Source organism: Crotalus tigris, unplaced genomic scaffold (assembly GCF_016545835.1).
Source record: "Crotalus tigris isolate CLP2741 ecotype Arizona unplaced genomic scaffold, ASM1654583v1 scf7180000017987.690289119674:8195010, whole genome shotgun sequence".
In the NCBI taxonomy this organism is placed as follows: Eukaryota; Metazoa; Chordata; class Lepidosauria; order Squamata; family Viperidae; genus Crotalus; species Crotalus tigris.
The window spans coordinates 2,370,770-2,390,930 of NW_024096758.1; the positions used below are offsets into that span (position 1 = coordinate 2,370,770).

At 35.5% G+C, this 20,161-nt stretch overlaps 1 protein-coding gene across 4 annotated transcripts in view; it reads right to left on the reverse strand.

Annotated features, from left to right (window-relative positions):
- The window catches only part of NCOA1 (nuclear receptor coactivator 1), a 329,445-nt gene that overhangs the window by 220,699 nt on the left and 88,585 nt on the right, over positions 1 to 20,161 (reverse strand). For 3 of the 4 annotated variants that reach the window (XM_039345935.1, XM_039345937.1, XM_039345940.1), the window contains one exon: positions 9,084 to 9,258. The exons of the other annotated variant lie outside the window; for it this stretch is intronic. The gene's annotated coding sequence lies outside the window, so the exon portion shown is untranslated. The remainder of the gene's footprint in view (positions 1 to 9,083; positions 9,259 to 20,161) is intronic. 4 annotated transcript variants of the gene reach the window in all.

Genomic DNA, 20,161 nt, shown 5'->3' on the forward strand with positions numbered 1-20,161 from the left:
GGAAGTCAAAATGGCAGCTACAATGGGTAGATTGAAGCTCCACCTGCTTTTTATGTATGCAGCAGCAGAGCTCAAGACCTGTTTCTATCATCCCAAAGGACAAGGTAAAGGATACAGTTTTAACTTATAGGAAGGCATTTGGGCTGCATATAAAATAAAGTGTTTTAACAGAGTAATTCAGCACTTGGAAACAGTTATCCAGAGAGATAGAGGAACCAATTATAAAATATATTTTTAATGTGGAGTCTTGCATATATCACAAATTAGCCATTTCAACTGTATGTCTCTCTGATCAAAACAAAATTTGGATAGTATGCTTTTCAATACAACTAAAGCATTCTTTTCAATAAAACTAATAGTGCTTTTTATAAGGACAACTTCCACTTTTCAGTGGCTCCAAACTGATTTGAATTTAGCTTTGCAATTGCCTTCCATCCTGCCAATGTTGAAAGCTGAGAGCACACAAGGAATGCCATGAGTCAATCAGAGATTCCCCCAACCAACCAACACAAAAAAACAAATTGTCATTCAGTCAGTGCCCTGGTCTAACTGAGCCAAGACAGTTTGTGGAGTGGTTTTTAAAAAAACAAAACAAAAAAACCTCATCTGCTCCAAACAGAAAGATGGAGTGGGAGGGAATGCTTTCATCCCTCTTCCCCATGTTTTCAACAGATGTTGAATATGTTTGGCATTTTGTTTTTTTAAAAAAGTTAAATTATTGCAATGGGTGGAAAGCTGCCTGGCTATGGAGATGTCATTCTTCCTGCATTTAAATTCCCACTGAAAGAAATTATGGTGGCATGAAGTGAAACTTAGCAGCCAGCTGCAGCCAGGCAAAAGTTCACTGCACAATGCTTGTTAAAGCAGGGAAAGTCAAGGGGGAGGGGGAGGGGTTATAGTGTATATTATACTGACTAGTGTTTTAATATAATTTAATGAAGAGAAGGACTAGGGGTGACATGATAGCAGTGTTCCAATATCTCAGGGGCTGACACTAAGAAGGAGTCAAGCTATTCTCCAAAGCATCTGAAGGCAGGACAAGAAGCAATGGATGGAAACTAATCAAGGAGAGAAGCAACCTAGAACTAAGGAGAAATTTCCTGACAGTTAGAATAATTAATCAGTGGAACAACCTGCTTCCAGAAGCTGTGAATGCTCCAACACTGAAAGTTTTTAAGAAGAGACCGGACAACCATTTGTTTGAAATGGTATAGGGTTTCCTGCCTGAGCAGGGCATTGGACTAGAAGACCTCCAAGGTCCCTTCCAACTCTATTATTGTTGTTGTTGTTATTGTTGTTGTTGTATCATGTGTGCTAATGAAGTTTCCTTTTATAATTGTGGAAAATTAAAGGGGACTTTTACCAGGATTGTGGAACTGACTTGGTTAATAAGGTTGTCCTGATACCTATCAGCTCCAAATTTAAATAGTCCCAGAAATGGAGATTGTTACTACATCCAACAAATGCTAGTATCTCCTAGCAGCTCCTGTAGCAGAACTAAGCCAGAATTCTGATCATCTGCTCATTGCAACCAATGTCTGGAGACATCTGGAGCTGCTTTTAAACTGGTGAAGGATTCTCCTGTAGAAGTATTGTTTTAAAATGTTAAAATACTGCAGTTTTAGAACACGAGACTTGTATCTTAACATACATTCCTCTCCTTCAATTTTTTTTTTTTAAAAAAAACATTCTTCCTTATTCAGTTTCCCATACTTCGTTCCTTATTCAGAGGAAACAACCCTTGGGAAAATCTGTGTAAAAGTCCCACAAACCATTCATTGAATTAAAACCATGTCCTAAACATTAAGGCTACTGAGAAACAGCTGGACAAGAACTTCTCTAAGCTGTGTGCTATAAACAGTCTGGTGGCAATCAAACTTTCCTAGGTTTCAGGGGAAGGGAAACAAATAATTTTTATTTGTTTTTATGGGTGACAGAATGCAAATCGATGAGACTCATTTGTCATATCCTTTTTTTTAAAGGGGGAGACTAACAAGCTAGACCAATTTTCAATCATGGTGCAAGATGATTAGAATATAAATTATGACATTTGCTCATGAATTTTCAATAAACTTCCATATTGTTTCTAACACTGCTCCTGGTTCAAATTTGAATAGTAAAGTTTGAAATAGCTCAGGCCCCAAAGGACTAAAATCCAGCCATGTATTCTTGAAACATGTGGTTACTTGTCCTGAGCTGTCTAAGTAGGATGACAAATATAAATAGTCCCGACAAACTCATATTTTGAAATCCCTTGCTACCATTAGACACAGCTACCTTTCATGTAAAAATGGGTCCAATCTTTGCAATCCTATTCCCTGTGTGACTGCTAGACAAATCACAACCCAAGGATTCTATCCCTCTGCATTAACAGAGGGATAGAATCAAGATCACATGAAGTATTAATATCACTTTACAATGCCTTGTAAGGCCACACTTGGAATACTGCATCCAGTTTTGGTCACCATGATGTAAAAAAGATGTTGAGACTCTAGAAAGAGTACAGAGAAGAGCAACAAAGATGATTAGGGGACTGGAGGCTAAAACATATAAGGAACGGTTGCTAGAATTAGATATGTCTAGTTTAATGAAGAGAAGGATGAGGGGGGACATGATAGCAATGTTCCAATATCTCAGGGGCTGCCACAAAGAAGAGAGAGTTAAGCTATTCTCCAAAGTGCCTGAAGGCAGGACAAGAAGCAACAGATGGAAACTAATCAAGGAGAGAATCAACCTAGAATTAAGAAGAAACTTCCTGACAGTTAGAACAATTAACCAGTGGAACAACCTGCCTCCAGAAGTGGTGAATGCTCCAACACTGGAAGTTTTTAAGAATGGACTGGACAGCCATTTGTCCGAAATAGGGTTTCCTGCCTGAGCAGGGCGTTGAACTAGATGACCTCCAAGGTCCCTTCCAACATTATTATTATTATTATTATTATTATTATTATTATTATTATTATTATTTACAAATCTTGATGAAATTTTGACAATCTCTCAACTACAAAAAATACCCTTGGACTTTGAAAAAAAATCATTTGTGATAAAAATGTCTCCTATACCTGTGGTTGTTTTAAACATACTCACAATTCATGCATAGCAAGTTCAGTATCATTGTCCTTTCTAAAATGCATACACTTAAAACCATAGATTGAGCCATCTCTTCATTTAACATTAATACACAATGCTTCTTTTTTGCTTCTCTTGTAAAATTAATTCATGACTCTAAGATAGAAAACACTAGATTCACTGAACGCTCCATAATTTCTGATGAAATAGATTATTGTTTACCAATAATTTTTTAAAAAATCTGTGCCAAAAACATTGACTTTGCTTGTCAGAAGGTCGCAGAGAGATCACATGACACTGGGACACTGCAACTATCATAAATATAAGTCAGTTGCCAAGTGTCTGAATTTTGATCACATGACCATGGGGATGCTGCCACAGTCGTGTGAAAAATATCATCACTTTTATGAGTGCCGTTGAAACTTAGAATGAACTAAATGAACTATTGTAAGTCAAGGACAACCTATATATTTTTAATTACAATGCCTCCTAATATTTTTAAACAATACTTCTCATGTATTATAACGTGCCTTTTACCTACAACTTTTCTATAAATTTAAGTAGCCAAGTTATGACTGAAGAGAATTCATGCTATCCTTCCTTTAGAACAGGGATGGGGAACAATGGCCCCTTTATGACTGGGCCATGCTGGCTCAGGAATTCTGGGAGTTGAAGTCCACAGGTCATAAAGGGGCCATAGTTCTCTACCCCTGCTTTAGAAATACTGTACACATCCAAACAGATCAAAGTACATCAGACAAAATTTCATTATTTCCCCCCATGTATTCTGCTTCTATGCTTAGTTGTCTGCATTTACATTTCTGAAAATTGTGTTTGCTGTGCTGTACAGACAGGATAAGATCATGGACAACATCATAGAAACATCTGAGTGCTTTTTGGACATTCTAATTTAAAAAGTACTATATGTGTTCTTTCCTCTGTGACACAAGTGGGAAAATCCTCACAATACCACTTGAAGTCAGATTTGCTTTCAATTTTACTTGGTATTTTAAACCACTGTTTAGATTTTCAGTCTGCTTTTCATAACATTATTATAGGGCAGCTCACAGTATGTATACAAAACAACCCAACACAATGAATATAATTTTAACTTAAATATAATTTAACTTGAAAACCATTTATGGAGTATAACTCTGCATATGAATTTGCATCATATTTAAGTTCTGCTTTTTTCTTAAAATATGGATTTATAATTTTACTTCTTGTCTGATTTAGAATAAGGATAAGGTTTTCCAGAATACACTGAAACTCTAATTTAATACTCCTGTCATACTGGCTGCCATTGTTAATGACTGAATACTAGTTTGATTTCAATAATAACTTTAAAGTGCTAAATTGACGTAAGACCATTTTTATATTCATTGTAATCCACTGTTACTTGGAAAATCCTTATTCAGTTTTATACGTTATAAATGTCTTTTCTATTTCTTTTTCTTTCCCTTGTTTCTCATTTTCTTCCTGTTTTCTCTCTTTAACATCCTGCTAAAATATTTAATAAAACAAAATGAATATACTGTAAAACAATAAAAACAAAACAAAAATGCTGGAGTGAACATTGCAGATTGCATGGCCATTATGTTGTAGGACAGGTCTGTCACACAAACTGGCATCTGCTTGAGGAGAGACCTCTGAAGTCCAAAACAACTTAAAAAACATAGTGATAATATTAAGCACAAATAGATTAAAGAGTAAAAATAACCACAAGAAAACATAACCCATAGAATCAACTGCATCAACACAATCTGTGACTTGCAGGACATAATAAAAGGATGGTCTTCTTTACAAGCCTTTATTTTAAGTGTTGCTTCCCAATTATGCCTATAGCACAAACTTTTTAACCAATGATTCTTTAGCTTCAACTGATAGTCAACCTGATAATCAAACTGTGTTTCTCTCCTCAATGCCTGCTTCCTCCTGACTCTCTCCCTGAATCCCATTATAGTATGGTCAGTACAGGTGATCCTTGTCTTACGACCACAATTGAGCCCAGCATTTCTGTTGTTAAGACAATTGTTAAGTGAGTTTTGCCCCATTTTACAATTTTTCTTGTGACAGTTGTTAGGTGAATCACTGCAGCTGACAAGTTAGTAACACAGTTGTTAAGTGAATCTGGCTTCCCCATCGACTTTGCTTGTCAGAAAGTCGCAAAAGAGGCTCACATGACCCTGAGACATTGCAACCGTTATAAATAGGAGTCCGTTGCCAAGCATCTGAATTTTGATCAGTGACCATGGGGATGCTGCAACTGTCATAAGTGTGAAAACAGTCATTACTTTAAATGGTCACTAAATGAACTGTTGTAAGTTGAGAATAACCTGTATTAGCTCACTTTTCCCAATTTAATTTTTTTTTCTCTTTGATCAGAAAATCTGCATCTTTGCTAGTGGCTATAAAAGAAACAGTCATTATTACTATCTCATGGCTACAGCTCCATGTACTCTTCTGAATCTCAGCATCAGAGTATTTCGAGTCAAAAATATATCTGCTTCAGGAGAGTTTTAAACATGTAAAACAACTTTTTGTCCAACCATTGTGGTTTTCTAGAAAATCTCAAAATATTGTATTTTGGACATAGGAAGCTCTGAGGAATCTGTTTATTAAGATATATGCTTCTTGAATAAATTGTGCAGATTTTTAACACAATAAATTTGATAGACATAGCCCACATAAACCAAATCTCTTTGGAGTCCTCAATAATATTTTAAAATGAGACCAAAATATTTGAAAAAAATATTTGTTGTATCTGTTCCTAATGTTTTGCAGAGACATCAAAAGAAAGCAGCAATGCTTGATCATCAAGCATTGCCCATTTATGTTATTCTTCTTATTCAAAAAAATCATTTAGTTGTATCATTTCTGGATGGCAATCCTTTTTTTTTGACTGATTTTATGACAATGGTTGCCTTTGTTAATTATGATATAAGAAACATTTCTATGCAGTACTGATCTAAGATTATTGTGTCCAATTTTATCAAGCTAAAAACTTCTTTATAATTCATTTTTTGTTCCTCCTTTTTCTTGGTGACTTGTTTAAAACATCTGTTAAAATAAAACAGAAATAAAATGAAAAGAAAAGAAATGGAAAGACAGGACAGGAAAAGAAAGGAAAGGCAAAAGAGAGGAAAGGAAAGGCCAAAGAAAGGAAAAGGAAAGGAAACATCAGGAGAGCATTAGGAAAGAAAGAAAGAAAGAAAGAAAGAAAGAAAGAAAGAAAGAAAGAAAGAAAGAAAGAAAGAAAGAAAGAAAGATTACCACTGAAAATAAAGGGTGAGATGTCATCATTTTTCCCCACCTCAGATTACTGTCTAACACAGGACTGCTGATGGCAACACATAATGGCACTGCTACTTTTGATGCATTTTATATCCTGATGAGAGATCACTGATAACAATTGATCTTAAGAAACAAAGAATTTTACTCTCATATCCGCATACTATATAGCAACATGTTCTTTAGCAGTAAGAAAACAAGTCATTATGTACATGAGGGGGAAAAACTGAAAATGTCAACTTCCCGTCATATGCAAATTCTAAAATTGGTATGAAGTATACCTATAGCTAATTAATAAACCATACTCTAAACTAAATAAGATTAGCAAAATAAATTTTCAGATTTCAGCTAAAAGTTCAGCTAAAATAAAAAAATTAAAGTTTGTACAACCATTTTTTAAAAAACCAAATACATAAGCTTTCAGTCTCTTTGGGGCTCAGAGTGGCTTTTCTATTTATACCCTGGACATATTAAAAAAGAAATTGCAACAGTATCTCCCTTCTTATCCAGTTTATTTATTTATTGAAGAAATGTATAAGGCTGCCCAATTCACAATTTATTACTCGAGGCAGCACAAATAAATAAAAACCAAAAACAGTCAAAATCAAACCAAACCTAATATGAAACCTAAATAATCTATCACAATCATAGATATATGCATAGCCAAATCTTCCTGAAAAATGGCTAAAGCCTGGCCCAGCTAACTCTTCATCACTCTAAGAAAGGGTAATAGGGCAGAATGATAATTTAGTAGCAAAGTTTGGAAAAATTACATTATATTATGCATTATTAGGGTAATTTCTGCTGAAGAATACAATTTCCCTGCTTATTAATATGTAATCTCCCTACTACTTTTTGATATAACTATGACCTGGATGACTGAGAATCTTCATAGACGTTCTCCCTACTTATTATTTCCATGTCTCTAATACAGGATATTATACAGTTCTGGATTCAGATACTTTGGCCGTGTCATGCAAGGGAATTCACTGGAGAAAGCAATTATGTTTGGAAGAGTCAGCAGTAAAAGGAAACTGGTCTGTCAAAAAATGTGGTGACTGGACACCATCAAAGTTGACATCGGCCAGAGCACAGAAAAACTCAAAGAAGTAGTGCAAGATAGGAAGATGTGGAAAGACCTGGCCCATAGAATCACCAAGAGTCATACATAACTGAATGGATAACATCACCATCTAGCTCTGATTGGTGAATTCCCCTGCCTCTTTACACTATATACCCATGTTGGGAAAGGAAGCTTCAACTATTTTCTTGCTGTGGATGGATCCTTCCGGACATGTGATTTTCACTGACAAACTTTGTGAATGAGTATCTCTCCACTTATTCTCCTTGCATGTGACATATTTGTCTGTCTGGTGTTGGATTGATTAAAAAAAGAAAACATCATGGTTTCACTATTCTTCCAATCACTCGAGTTAGAAAGGGAAATTGGCAGAACTTTTACCAAGTTCATCGCTTAAAATGAAAAGTCAATCATTTCATTTGTCAAATGAAAAGAAAAAGGTTCAACTTTTCACCTTCCACTGATAAACTTGCAAAAAAAATGAACGAAAAATAGCTGAGGTCTCTTAGAAGGGAAAAGAAATCCAGCAGAACAAAATGTAAGAACAAAATGGGCATGTAGGAGAACAACCCATGTCCATAGGGAAGGGGGGCATCTGTGCCAGAGCACACAATAGCCACCTGGAATTGATGCATCTGCCTACAATAAAATGTAGTACAGTATAGCAGGCACAGCAGGTAAAACCAGACAATATCGCTTTTGCTGGCACAAAGTGGAAAACATTACTTTTGATGCATAACAGAAAAAGACTGGAGAATTTGCCTTCTTGGTGGCTGGTAAAGGATTATGTAGTGTATCTCTAACCTCAAGAAATATTAGTGGCCTGCAATCATGCTGGAACAACCACGTCCTGCAGATGAGTCTTAATTGATTACAGTGCATGAAAAAAGATAAAATCTTCCTTGTTGCAAGTTTGACATCTCTGATTACATAGACACATCCATGTTATTTCTTGGCAAAAATATGGCACTGGGTTGCCATTGCCTTCTTCCAGGATTTTTTAATTTCCCAGTTTAGTTTGCACTCTGCTTAACTCTTCTGAAATTAGTAAAGGGTGGTTATGTGCCACCACTTCCAAAGATCTAGCTCAAGTTTTAGGAGTGGACAAGAGAAAGATGCCAGAACAAAATCAGGTTTTCAACTACCTCCCTGAATCTAAATCTATTTCTAGATTACACAAGTATTGTGGAAACTGTGAATTCCAGAATTTAAATGTTAAATCAGTCCAGCAAAATAAATTATGTATAAAAATTGGTTTGTCTTCTTGTTTTTAGCCTTAATTTCAATATTTTTCCCCCTGTTGAATCATGTCCATTCTGCTCAGTAAAAGCTCTATTTTGCTCTAATCAAGCAAGTCATCTCAGCTTCCCCAAGCCCAAAGCTCTTTTCTATATCCGCCATATCTAGCAGGATCTTTATTGCAAGCATTGGAAAGACCAATTTGGTAATAACAACTTCAGGATAATGCACTTCTGAAGATAAACTAAAGAGGAGAAGAGGGATTCCTGCTTTAGGCAAATTCACATGGACAGATTCCACTGCAAGAGCGATCTATTATAGTATTAAGCTATTCTTATTTTAAAACCAAGATGTGGAGAGGAGAAAAAGGGAAAAAAGAAATAATTGGAAGAAAGCAACTTACCTCCTACTGTTCCAGAGGTGATAGATAATTCATGGAGAAACAAAAATGAGATTCTTCAATATCACATAAACTGTACAAAGCAATCTTAGAATTTCAACAAACGCATGCACTGATTTTCAATGGGCAGTTGTCAGTAAACTGTCCTCCTCTGGGTGAGAACAGCATCAAGTAAATTCTGGAAGAAGAAGAAGAAAAGAAAGCAAGTTCCCCAATTAGTCCAACACCCTAAAACTCAAACATTAGTTTTTATTATTATATCATAAATAAAAACTGCATCTACAACATATCTATATAGCACTAGCTAAAATAGTCACAAATTTTCCCAATTCATGCATTATGGGAATACATATTTTTAGCCAGTAATAGCCAGTGCCCAATGAACATGATAGTATGGCAAAGCACCACACTTTGTCCCCGTTTTGGGTCCCCAACAGCCGGATGTCTCTGCCTCTCTAGCTTTGAAGTTTCACTTCACTGACAGCTGGAAGCAGAGGAGCAATCTAGAAGACATTTACTGACAAGCTATTGGAGGGGATGTCTGTTATGTTATCAATCCCAATCCAGCTTCAATTTGCATGTATTCACACTGTCCTTTCAGTAAAGTTCATAAAAGTAATTACTCTGTTTCTCAGTTTTACACTAATGTTGTTACTTTACATGAACATCGGATATGGGATGAAAGGACATTGGACGATAGAAAATAAACAAATGTAACTGTACAGTTATGTTGCTGCATGTAAAAACCCTTTTATTTCTCACTCAGGAAATAAATATTTCCTTTTGTATATTTAAAACTGGAACACAGATTTTATGTTTTGAACAATGAGAATATAGGGCTTTCAATCAATATAAGGTGACCTGTTTATCCAACATCCTTATTATTCATTTCATTAATTCTAATGAAGTAAATAATAAGGAAGTTAAATGAACCTTATAGACTTCAAATGGAATAGTTTTTTTGTTTATGAATGTTCACATCAACAACACAGTTGATAGTGGTTAAAATATTTTATATGCCTGTTGCATTTATTCAAGAACCTTGACATTTTTGTCAGTATCTTTCCCCTAAATTTGCAAGCCTCAGTTCTCTGAAAATAAAACTTGGTACATGCACCAAGGCATCATTTTATATATGTGCCATTGCTGAAATATAAGTAATGAGCTAGGGAACAAAACACTCCAATGAATTAAGATGATTTCATTTAAATGTTAGCCAAACTCACAAAACAGTATTTTGTATGTTTTCATATGAATCATCCAGAATACCATAGAATCTGATAAACACATGTGAAGAATATATAATATGTAGTTGCAAAGCAGAAGAACAGGACCAAGAACTACTGGGAAGACATACCTTCTGCCTCCAAGTATGAACATCATGTTGGGAAAACAGCAATGCTAGGATATCACACAAAGCCTGCAAGTTAAGTGTTAAACAGTAAAGTGCAGAACGTTCCTTAGCAACCAGGAAGAACAGCCAATCACATGTATGCATAATCTCTTAGTTAACTCTGGAAGCTTCTGCTAGGAAGCTGCTCTGCACTATTATGTATGCATGCCAATTGCTGTCTTTTTACAAAACTAAGAGTCCTAACTCCAGTTCAAGTGCTAGCTATTGCAAAGCTGTACAGCTGAAGGAGGTAACATTTTGTCCCAATTCAGGAGTATTTATGTGTGTTATTGTCATCTACTATAAAATGCCATAAAGACTAAAAAGTGTTGTTTGAATTTTCAAGGCCAATACATGAAGCATCACCTGCGAATTTAGTCATGCCCTTTAAAAGCTGCCAACATTACTTCCTCCAAAGTTTTAATGCTTCTCCCCAAATCATTTAATCTTAGTTTTTGTGAGTCTCTAGAAAGAAAGACTGCAAATCTAAGAGCCTCAGTGCAAGCTTCAGTGACAAAACTTAATGAAACAACTTCCAGAATGTTGTGTTATTCTAAAAATTGACAAGATTAATATATTGTGCAGGTCTATGGACTAGATCTACTTCATTAGATACACACATATATTTATAAATACCAAAATGTATTTATGTGAGACAGATTCTTGCACCCAAATACATTATTATCATCAGTACTCCAAGATGGAAAAGATAGCTGTTAAGAAATAGTTATAGGTAGTTTTTGTTTAGCAGCCACAATTGAGACAACAATTCAGTCACTACACTACTTGAAACTGCAACTATGTTTATATTTTTACTTTAGCTTTCCTTTGCTTTAGAGACCTGAGAAAATTGTAAATGTGAAGATTGGCCATGAAGCTACTTTTTTATCTCTATTATAACAGTGAGCAGTCACTAAATGGAGCAGTTACTAAACAAGAACTACCCATACTTACCTAACTATAACTCTTTGGTCTTTTCTGAATTCACACAAATGGGCTCTGCATTTTGGGGGGAGAGCCATGTCTTCCTTCATAGCACACAGTTCCTACCATCTTCCCTAGTTCTAAAGACTGCATGTAACACAATTAGTGGGTACTCTGAAGTTACTGAATAGCCTTGAAGAAGCACAATTATAGTAAATAATCAGATCTTTTTGATTTATGATTCACAAATATAGAAGACTAGCCAGCTACCATACTAGAGGTTTTGAAGGGTCAAGAGATCCATCTGCTCCCCAAGAAGAAGATAAATTCTATTACACCATACCAGACAAAAATTGCTGGAATTGAAACAAGCCTATGTGTGTAATAGTGGAACAGAGATTCAATATCTGATCCAAAGCATTAACTTAAATTCTGGGAACTGCTCAAAGCTGATCTAAAATTCAGGAATTAAACCAGATGATATACAACACCAAAGGACAATGAAGCCACCACAAACTAAAGAGTTATAGTCATGGAATGTGTTGTAGAATTAATCTGCTATTCTATGATTTATTTATTAAAATTTTATGCTACTCATCTCCCCTATAAGGTGACTTTTGATACCCTCAGCAAGAACTATTTTAATAATTTTCTTTTTATCACATATGAGGTAAAGAAAAGATGAAAGATATAATTTCCCATCAAGAAAATGCAGATATTTAGCAAAGAAAAGCTGATCGTTGGCAATCCAAAGAGTGAATATAACTTAAGAATAAGGTTTATAGTATGACATTCAGGTATTTTTCCTAAAGGCTACTCTACCTAAAAATCAGATGTCAAGTGTATTGCTAGTTATCCTTTTACTTCTTCTGGGCCTCAGATTTGGAGGTCTTCCAAATTTATGGATGTATCCTGAGGGTACAAGATTAGGACCACGATCTTGAAGAGAAAGAATCCATATATATGAATCATAGATATTCTAATAAAGAGCTGGAGATTTACCAATTCTGACTGCCAAAAATCTATAACAAACCACCCAAAGGATTCATTAGTGTGCATTAAAGTCACATTTAACTTTAATAATTAACTTAAATAATTTCTAAATATTTTGATCTGTGCTTATTGTATTACAAAATTGTTCTATATAATTTAAATATCTACAAAACATTTTAGCAAATATTGGTATGTTTCTTTGTTTAAATATTTTATCCTTGCATTATACTATATTGTATATATAATGTTCACTGTTTTTAATAGTCACTGTCTTGACAATTGTAATTTGAAATATATATTCTTGGATTTTTTCCACCTTCTTTTTTCCTCACAATGTCTTCCCTCCTTGTGTTCTTTACTGTACTATCCTGTAATTATTCAGGAATCTTGAAATTCCAGAAAGGCAAAAGCAAGAAGGAAGTTATCCAATGTCTTTCCCTGGAAGTGATGCTCTGTTTCATTATAAACAGGCTCTACCATTTAGTTTGTTACTGAATATGCCTGTTTAAAAACAGGTGTTGTTATTCCCTTAAAATATAGCATATGTTATTTCACAGGCCACACAGAAGTGCATTAGTGATTTCATTCAAGGGCTTACATTTGAAGGCTATCAAGCACAACTGCTGATTTATATTAAAGAAGAATACTCCACACACAGGGGTACCAAAGGAGAACCTTTGTTGCTTTCATTTAAACATAACAGAGACAAGCGTCTTCAAAAAGTGAACAAGCCTCACAAGTCTCAGCCATGAAAATCTGGAGAAAACTGCTGATTGTTTAGTACGTAAAAAAGTTTGCAAGCCAACCAGACCTTGAAATCCCCTCAACAATTTTATAGCTTTGATGAAAACAATGTCTGAAATTGTGAGAATACCACAATTAAAAGAATTAAGAAATTTATTGAGGCCACTGGAATCTTACTGAAATTTTATAGGTCTTCACCACTTAATTTTTAGAAGAAATAAAAGCAGCTGATCAGGCCCTGTACAAAAAGCAGGACAATACTTGTCATGATTCTGTAAAAGTTCTCTCTCAGCCCCACCTTACCCCAATTTTTCTGAGATGGGCAAAAAATTTTATTTTTGCAAAATTCAATAATTACAACTAAGTTTATAATGAAGCTGCACTGGTTCCAACCAAGATGGATACAAGGAGTGATCTCAAAGAATAACAAGAGATTTACAGTAGGTAAATAGTAGGTCAGATTGGTTGGGTAAACAGAGTTGTAGAAGTTTATAAATTGTAGACCTTTTTGTGGGGGGGGGGAATTATTGTTGCTGAAATACATTTATCAGTATTCAACTGGGGGGACAAGCTATGCTTTTTAATGCACTTTTTTGTCTTGTTTAGTTTTGCTTTGTTCTTGGTTTTTTTTTAGAATTTGCATTTTAACTTTGGAAATAAAATGAAAAATTTCTTGAGAACTAGTAAGAGATTTGGAACAATCTTCCATTTACTGTCTACATAACCACTGTTAGTAAGAATGCACACAACAACAGAATTTGGAATGTAGGTTCTATCTTGAAAATTGAAGTATCCATGTTAATCTTTCTGTGTAGTCAATGGACACAATCCCAAACTAAAGAAGGTAGGAAAATTATGATTCCAAGAAGACTATGAGGAATAGAATATCTTAATAAAACAACTCTGTAGAAATAAGAAATAAGTGAAATCTAGCGTAGGACATGACCAATTGGCTGCAGATGAAATATTCAATAATTTTTATATTATATCTTGTTTACAGACCTTAATAATCATTTGTAAGGTAAGTGTATCTTGTATTTCTCTTGGTAGAAGCATCAGAGTTACTTCAATAAAGGAAAATTTGAAAAGAGGAAAGATAGGACTTCTGGAGTTGCATATAGTTCCTAGGACAGTAAAAAATGTAGCATACATCCAATGTAGAAGTACTCAGCGTTATTTAATGGGGATCATCAAAATCCATCATATTCTGAAATACAAGGATATTACAATGGTCACATGTTTAGTGAAGATCCTTGATGGTGTGAAGCTGAAAATAAGCAGTTTATTAAAAGTAAAAAAAAAATCAGTATGACTGTATTTAACACTGATATGGATATAAGTGACAAGGAGATCAAGCATTATAAATTAGTACACTTGGTAAGGAGGTGTAGGATAAATACCATGCAGAATTCACATAGAACAATGTAGTAAACTTTCAAAACTTCAGACAAAATCCTAACTAGGTCTCATTTTTTAGTATTAGTATTTTTTAGTACTAGAAAGAACAAAGACTAGAATCCCATACACGCATGATCCTCAACAAGAAGAGGATCAATGGCCCGCTTGGTAAGAAAAAATGCAACCACTTGCCACAGTGCTGAGGAATATGGATTCTAGACAAGCAGGTTAGAGGGCAAAGGAAAAAAAATCTATTGCATAAATGATGAGAATCAACAATCTAATGCTTACCTAAGCATAGCAACAATGGGAAAGACAGTAATTGAAGGAGGCCCACTTGCAGGTGGAGAATTGAAAATGCTGCCTAAAGATATCCATGTTTTTGTGTTTGTGTCCTTGAATCTCTATCTGCAAGACTTCTAACTTTAGTCTCACAATAACACTGAGTCCTGCAAACAGGGTCCCTAAGAGAGATTGTAGTGAAGGTCCTACAGCGGGCCTGTTACACAACAAGTCCCGAGACAGAACTAATTATGCCAGGCATGTTGGGTAATGTTCTGAGGATGAACGCTAGACTCTGTTAAATCCCCTCACTACAAAAAAGAGTTTTTAACCCTCATCCCAGCAGAACAAAATGCTTCCAGAAAGGGGTTCAAAGAAAATGTCTTTGTTGATCCAACAATTAATTCAACAATACTAACTGCTAACAAAAACAACAAATACAAATGTTTCTCAGCAAATAAAATAATGTTAGAAAGAAAATAGCAAGAATATCTGTCTAACGACAGACACAGTAGGGGATGAGAGGGGTGAGGCTTCCTCCTGGTATCTCAGATCAAGAACATTCTCAGAAACCCTCTACACAGATACAGAGTTCATATATGTGTTACACAGAACAGCTCTTAAAGGCTATCAGTTTCATTGGTTCCTATACCACCTTTAAGATAAGGAAGTACATCTCACTATCAGTAGTTGAGGAACTATATTGGAAAGGTGTTTGTTTACCTACTTTTCTGTGTCTTCTCCTCTGAGAGGATAAAGGTCCTGACATTCTTCTATCAACCATCCTTTGGGTATTTCAACTGTTCTGTCATATCTCAGGTTCTTTCTCTCAGTGCTAAACATAACAACACCTCAGTCTACTTATAATATGTATCTGAACTTTTCTATCTGTTCAATTTGTATGTTACATCTTAAAGTGCAGTGCCCAGAAGTGACAAAATATCTGACCTGTGATCTAATCCAGGAGTCCCCAACCCCCAGGCTGTGGACCAGTGCCAGGCCATGGCATGCCAGCAACTGATCCGCACAAAGAAGCAAAGCCCCATCCACGGGATACAGGCAGCACACAAAACCACACACCCTCCAGTCTGCAGAAAAATCTCTCTCCACGGAACTGGTCCCTGGTGCACAAAAGGTTGGGGACTTCTGATCTAATCTATACAAGACATTCAGAACAATTACTTCCCATGAATTGGAAACCATATTTCTGTTGATGAAACTGAAACTGCATTTGCCTTTTTTTACAGCCACATTATGTGGTGGACACACTCAGTTTGTAATCAGTTATAATTCTAATGTTTTCTTCCCAAGGATTTTTTCCATGCCAAGAATCCCTCAATATATATCAATGCACTTGATTGGTGCTTTCTAACTGTATAACTTTGTCTCTGTTAAATCTATTTATTTAATTCAACTTCATTCTGTTATTTTCAGCCCATTCTTTCTAACATATCAAGATGTTTCTGAATTTTATTTATCACTATGAGTACTCCCATCCAATTTTGCACCAACTACAGATCTAAAAATTATTTCCTCCACTCCCTCACCCAAGTCATTAATAAAAATATTGATGAGTACAAAGCCCAAGGCTGAATCTTGTCACATCCCAATTGACAAGACCTCTCCAGTTTGACATGCCAATTTAATCACAGAACTAACAAACTGAGCAAATCACTGTGGGCATCCATAGCAATCCCACAAGAAAGTTAGAACTAGGGAAAATGGTATTATACTCAATCCCCAAACTACAGATGGCAAATTACTGTTTTTCAGAAGCATCTGAAAAAGAAATAGAAATAGTAATATGCAGTTTCACTTATTCTCAAATAATTGGGAAAATGCACATTGTACTTGACAAAAAGAACCCCACAACTTTTTAAAGCATGATTATGCCATGTAAAAGCTACTTGAGGAACTGAGGAGGGGAGTATAATTCTGAACATAATCCTAAAATGTGCCCTTATTTATGATTTTACCAAATAACTAAAAGTTATTGAACTGATTAAAAACAGTGATCAGTATTGATAAAAGAGAATATTTGTAGTTTAGAGTTGAAATGAGGGTTCCTTGGGGAAGACATAATCAGTGTTCCCTACTAGCACTGATGATGTTACCTAGTTTGGGTAATGAAACATATGCAAGAAAACCAAGCTCAGAGAGCACCAAGGACCCCTCAATAATCAGTATGCATTTAAATGGACACTTGCTGAGAAAGCAAAATAGGTACATTTGACTTCAGATAAGCAAACTTCAAAAAATTAGGGGGATGGATGAAATGAAAATTGGAATGGTAAATTAAGAAGGTCAAGTACTCAGGAAATTATTGAAAACTACAATAATAGCATTTTACATTGTATACTCCAAATCAGACTGGTATTGCAAAAAGCAGGCAGTCACCAGAATTCTTAATAAGCAGAATCAGAGATGTCATTCAAATCATGAAGACTTCCTTTTAAAAAAATAGAAATCTTGCCCCAAATTTTGGCAAAAGATAGAAAAGCAGTAAATATATTTGGCAAAGAGAACAGAGACAAATAACAGCATGAAAATCTTCTAATATATTAGGCAATCATCCTGTCACTAGACACTTTGCCCATTTCCAGGATCTCTAAAAAACAAAACAAAAAAACCCAAAACAAAACGGTTTAGCCAAACTTTATTGGGTGCCTCCCTAGAATGTAGATTTCAATTTTCAAAATTCCCTAGCCAGCAATGACATCATTAAGAATTCTGGAGTTGATATCCATAGATGTAGCAGCTGCCAAGGTAGAGTAATACTGAACTAAATCTTTCAGTAGCCTAGCTCTTTAGAGTGCCTATGGAACTATATCTGTTAGATATGGAAGATAGAGACCAAATAGTAGTTCTATCCTTTTCTTACTAGCATTTTGCCATCTGTATTAAGCAGCTGGTGCACTGTGAGCAGTTGGTATTCGGATTCTTTTCTTTTCTTGCATTTTCAACACATCCAAAGAAGATCTTTTTGTTTTTCTTAGTGTCTTTCACTAATAATGTCAGCTTATTTTAAGCTTTTGTGAAATGCACATTGGAAATTAGAATGTCCAAGGGCAGTAATATTGAATATGTAAGTAACCAACTTCGGCCTCATACGAAAAGTGAAAAACACAAAGCTGCTGTTGTTTAATCCATGTAAAAGACAGGAGGAAGTAGGTCTGGATTTAAATTGAAGAGAGTATAGCTGGTGCTTGACTTACAACCACAAATGAGCTCAAAATTTCCATTGCTAATTAAGCCAGTTGTCAAGTGAGTTTTACCCCATTTTATGACCTTTCTTGTCACAGTTAAGTGAATCACTGCAGTTGTTAAGTTAGTAGCAATAGCACTTAGACTTATATACCGCTTCACAGTGCTTTATAGCCCTCTAGTAGTTTAGTAGTTTAGAGAGTCAGCATATTGTCCCCAACATTCTGGGTCTTCATTTTATCGACCTCGGAAGGATGGAAGGTTGAGTCAACTTTGAGCTGGTGAGAATTGAACTGCTGGCAGTTGGCAGAATTAGCCTGCAATAATGCATTCCAACCACTGCACCACCACAATCATTAACATGGCTATTAAGTGAATCTGGCTTCCCTATTTGATTCTGCTTGTCAGAAGTTTGCAAAAGGTGATCACAAGACCCCAGGACATTGTAACCATCATAAATACAGGCCAGTTGCCAAGCACCCAAATTTTGATCATGTAATCCCAGGAATGCTACAGCAGTCATAAGTGTGAAAATAGTCATAAGCAGTGGTGGGATTCAGCCAGTTCGCACCACTTCGGCAGAACCAGTAGCTAATTTTTTGTTTCCCAGGCCTAGAATGTACTTCCGGAAACGGCATCCATACAGAGAACTGGTTGTTCACATATCTGAATCCCACCACTGGTCATGTCACTTTTTCAGTCCCACTATAACTTTGAATGGACACTAAATGAATGGTTGTAAGTCAAGGACTATCTGTATAAGATAGTCTGAACCTTTATTTTATCAGAGAGTAATCCGTTGTTTGCATTGGCTTAACTCTAGTGTACAATCAAGATTTTACCATTTCAAGTGTCTAGATCAGTGGTCCCCAACCTTTCCAGCTCAGTGGACTGGCAGAGGCAGTGGTGGGGAGGGGGAAAGAGGGAATGGTTTCTCACACATACATGCTGTATTTTCACAAATGCAGTTTTGTGCATGCACATGCTCACCCACCATTTCTGCGGCCCAGTTCTGAAAGGGCCGCGAGCCGGCACAAGGCCAGGGACCAGAGGTTGGGGACCCCTGATCTAGATAGCTTCAACTAATGTGATTTACTAACGTAAAACCTGACCAATGTAACTTTTTGACATCATATCTTGAATTCCTTTATAACCTGTTTCTTTTTATTTCTACATACTGTAAGTTTTTGTTTTGTTTTTAAATATTGTTTTACTGTATTATTATAAGATGTAGTATATTGTTTGGGTACAAAAATAAAGAAATTAATCAGTAATTAAAATTAGCTAACACTTCACATTAACATTCCAAAATCCAGGAATAATTTTAACTACTTTCTGGAAGACTCCAACTATTACCAATGGAACCAACAACATATATAGAAGGAGGTCATTTCAGAGAGCAAGAACAAACATAGAGAAACATCTCCAGACTTCAACCCCCTCTCTTACCTAAAATGGGGCATGATTGTAGATTGGCCTAACAGAAATACTTTGGATAGGTAAAATCTGGTTACAGATGATGGTCCTGAAGATACTGTAAGAAATGACCAGGCTGAGTTTCAGGGAGGAATCAAATGCACCATAGGTCACAAGTCACTGTGTGCCCACAAGAGATATAAGTCCAGCCCACCTTGAATGCCTTTCTTATCTCCCACTCATTTCCCTTGACCGTTAATTGGTCAGATTCTTCTAAAGAGCTTAAACTTGCAATAAATCTTTATACTCATTTGAACTGGCTGAATCTCCTGAATTCTCCAGAACTTGACAGGTACTTACTTATCAAGCTATAAATAGCTTTATATATTCAAATCAGCAATTTGAATTATGTCTGAAAATATAGATAGCAACTAGTATAGGGCCTATAAAATTAGTGTACCGTGTTATGGATTGTGAAGCTGCCAGCATGCAGGCACCTATATCTTGGATCAAATTGCTATTTCCAAGTGGTCTTCAAAGGCAATAATTCAGCAATTGTTGGTAAGGTCATGAATCTCCTGCTATAGAATTGTATCATTCTTGTTCTATTTTTTTATTTTATAAAATAAAATAATGCTTTATGTTTAAGAGACAGACTGTAGAGCTAAGTTCAACTTTTGGTCTTCCTGTAGTCATTTAAAAATCAGAATTTTAAATTAAATAATTT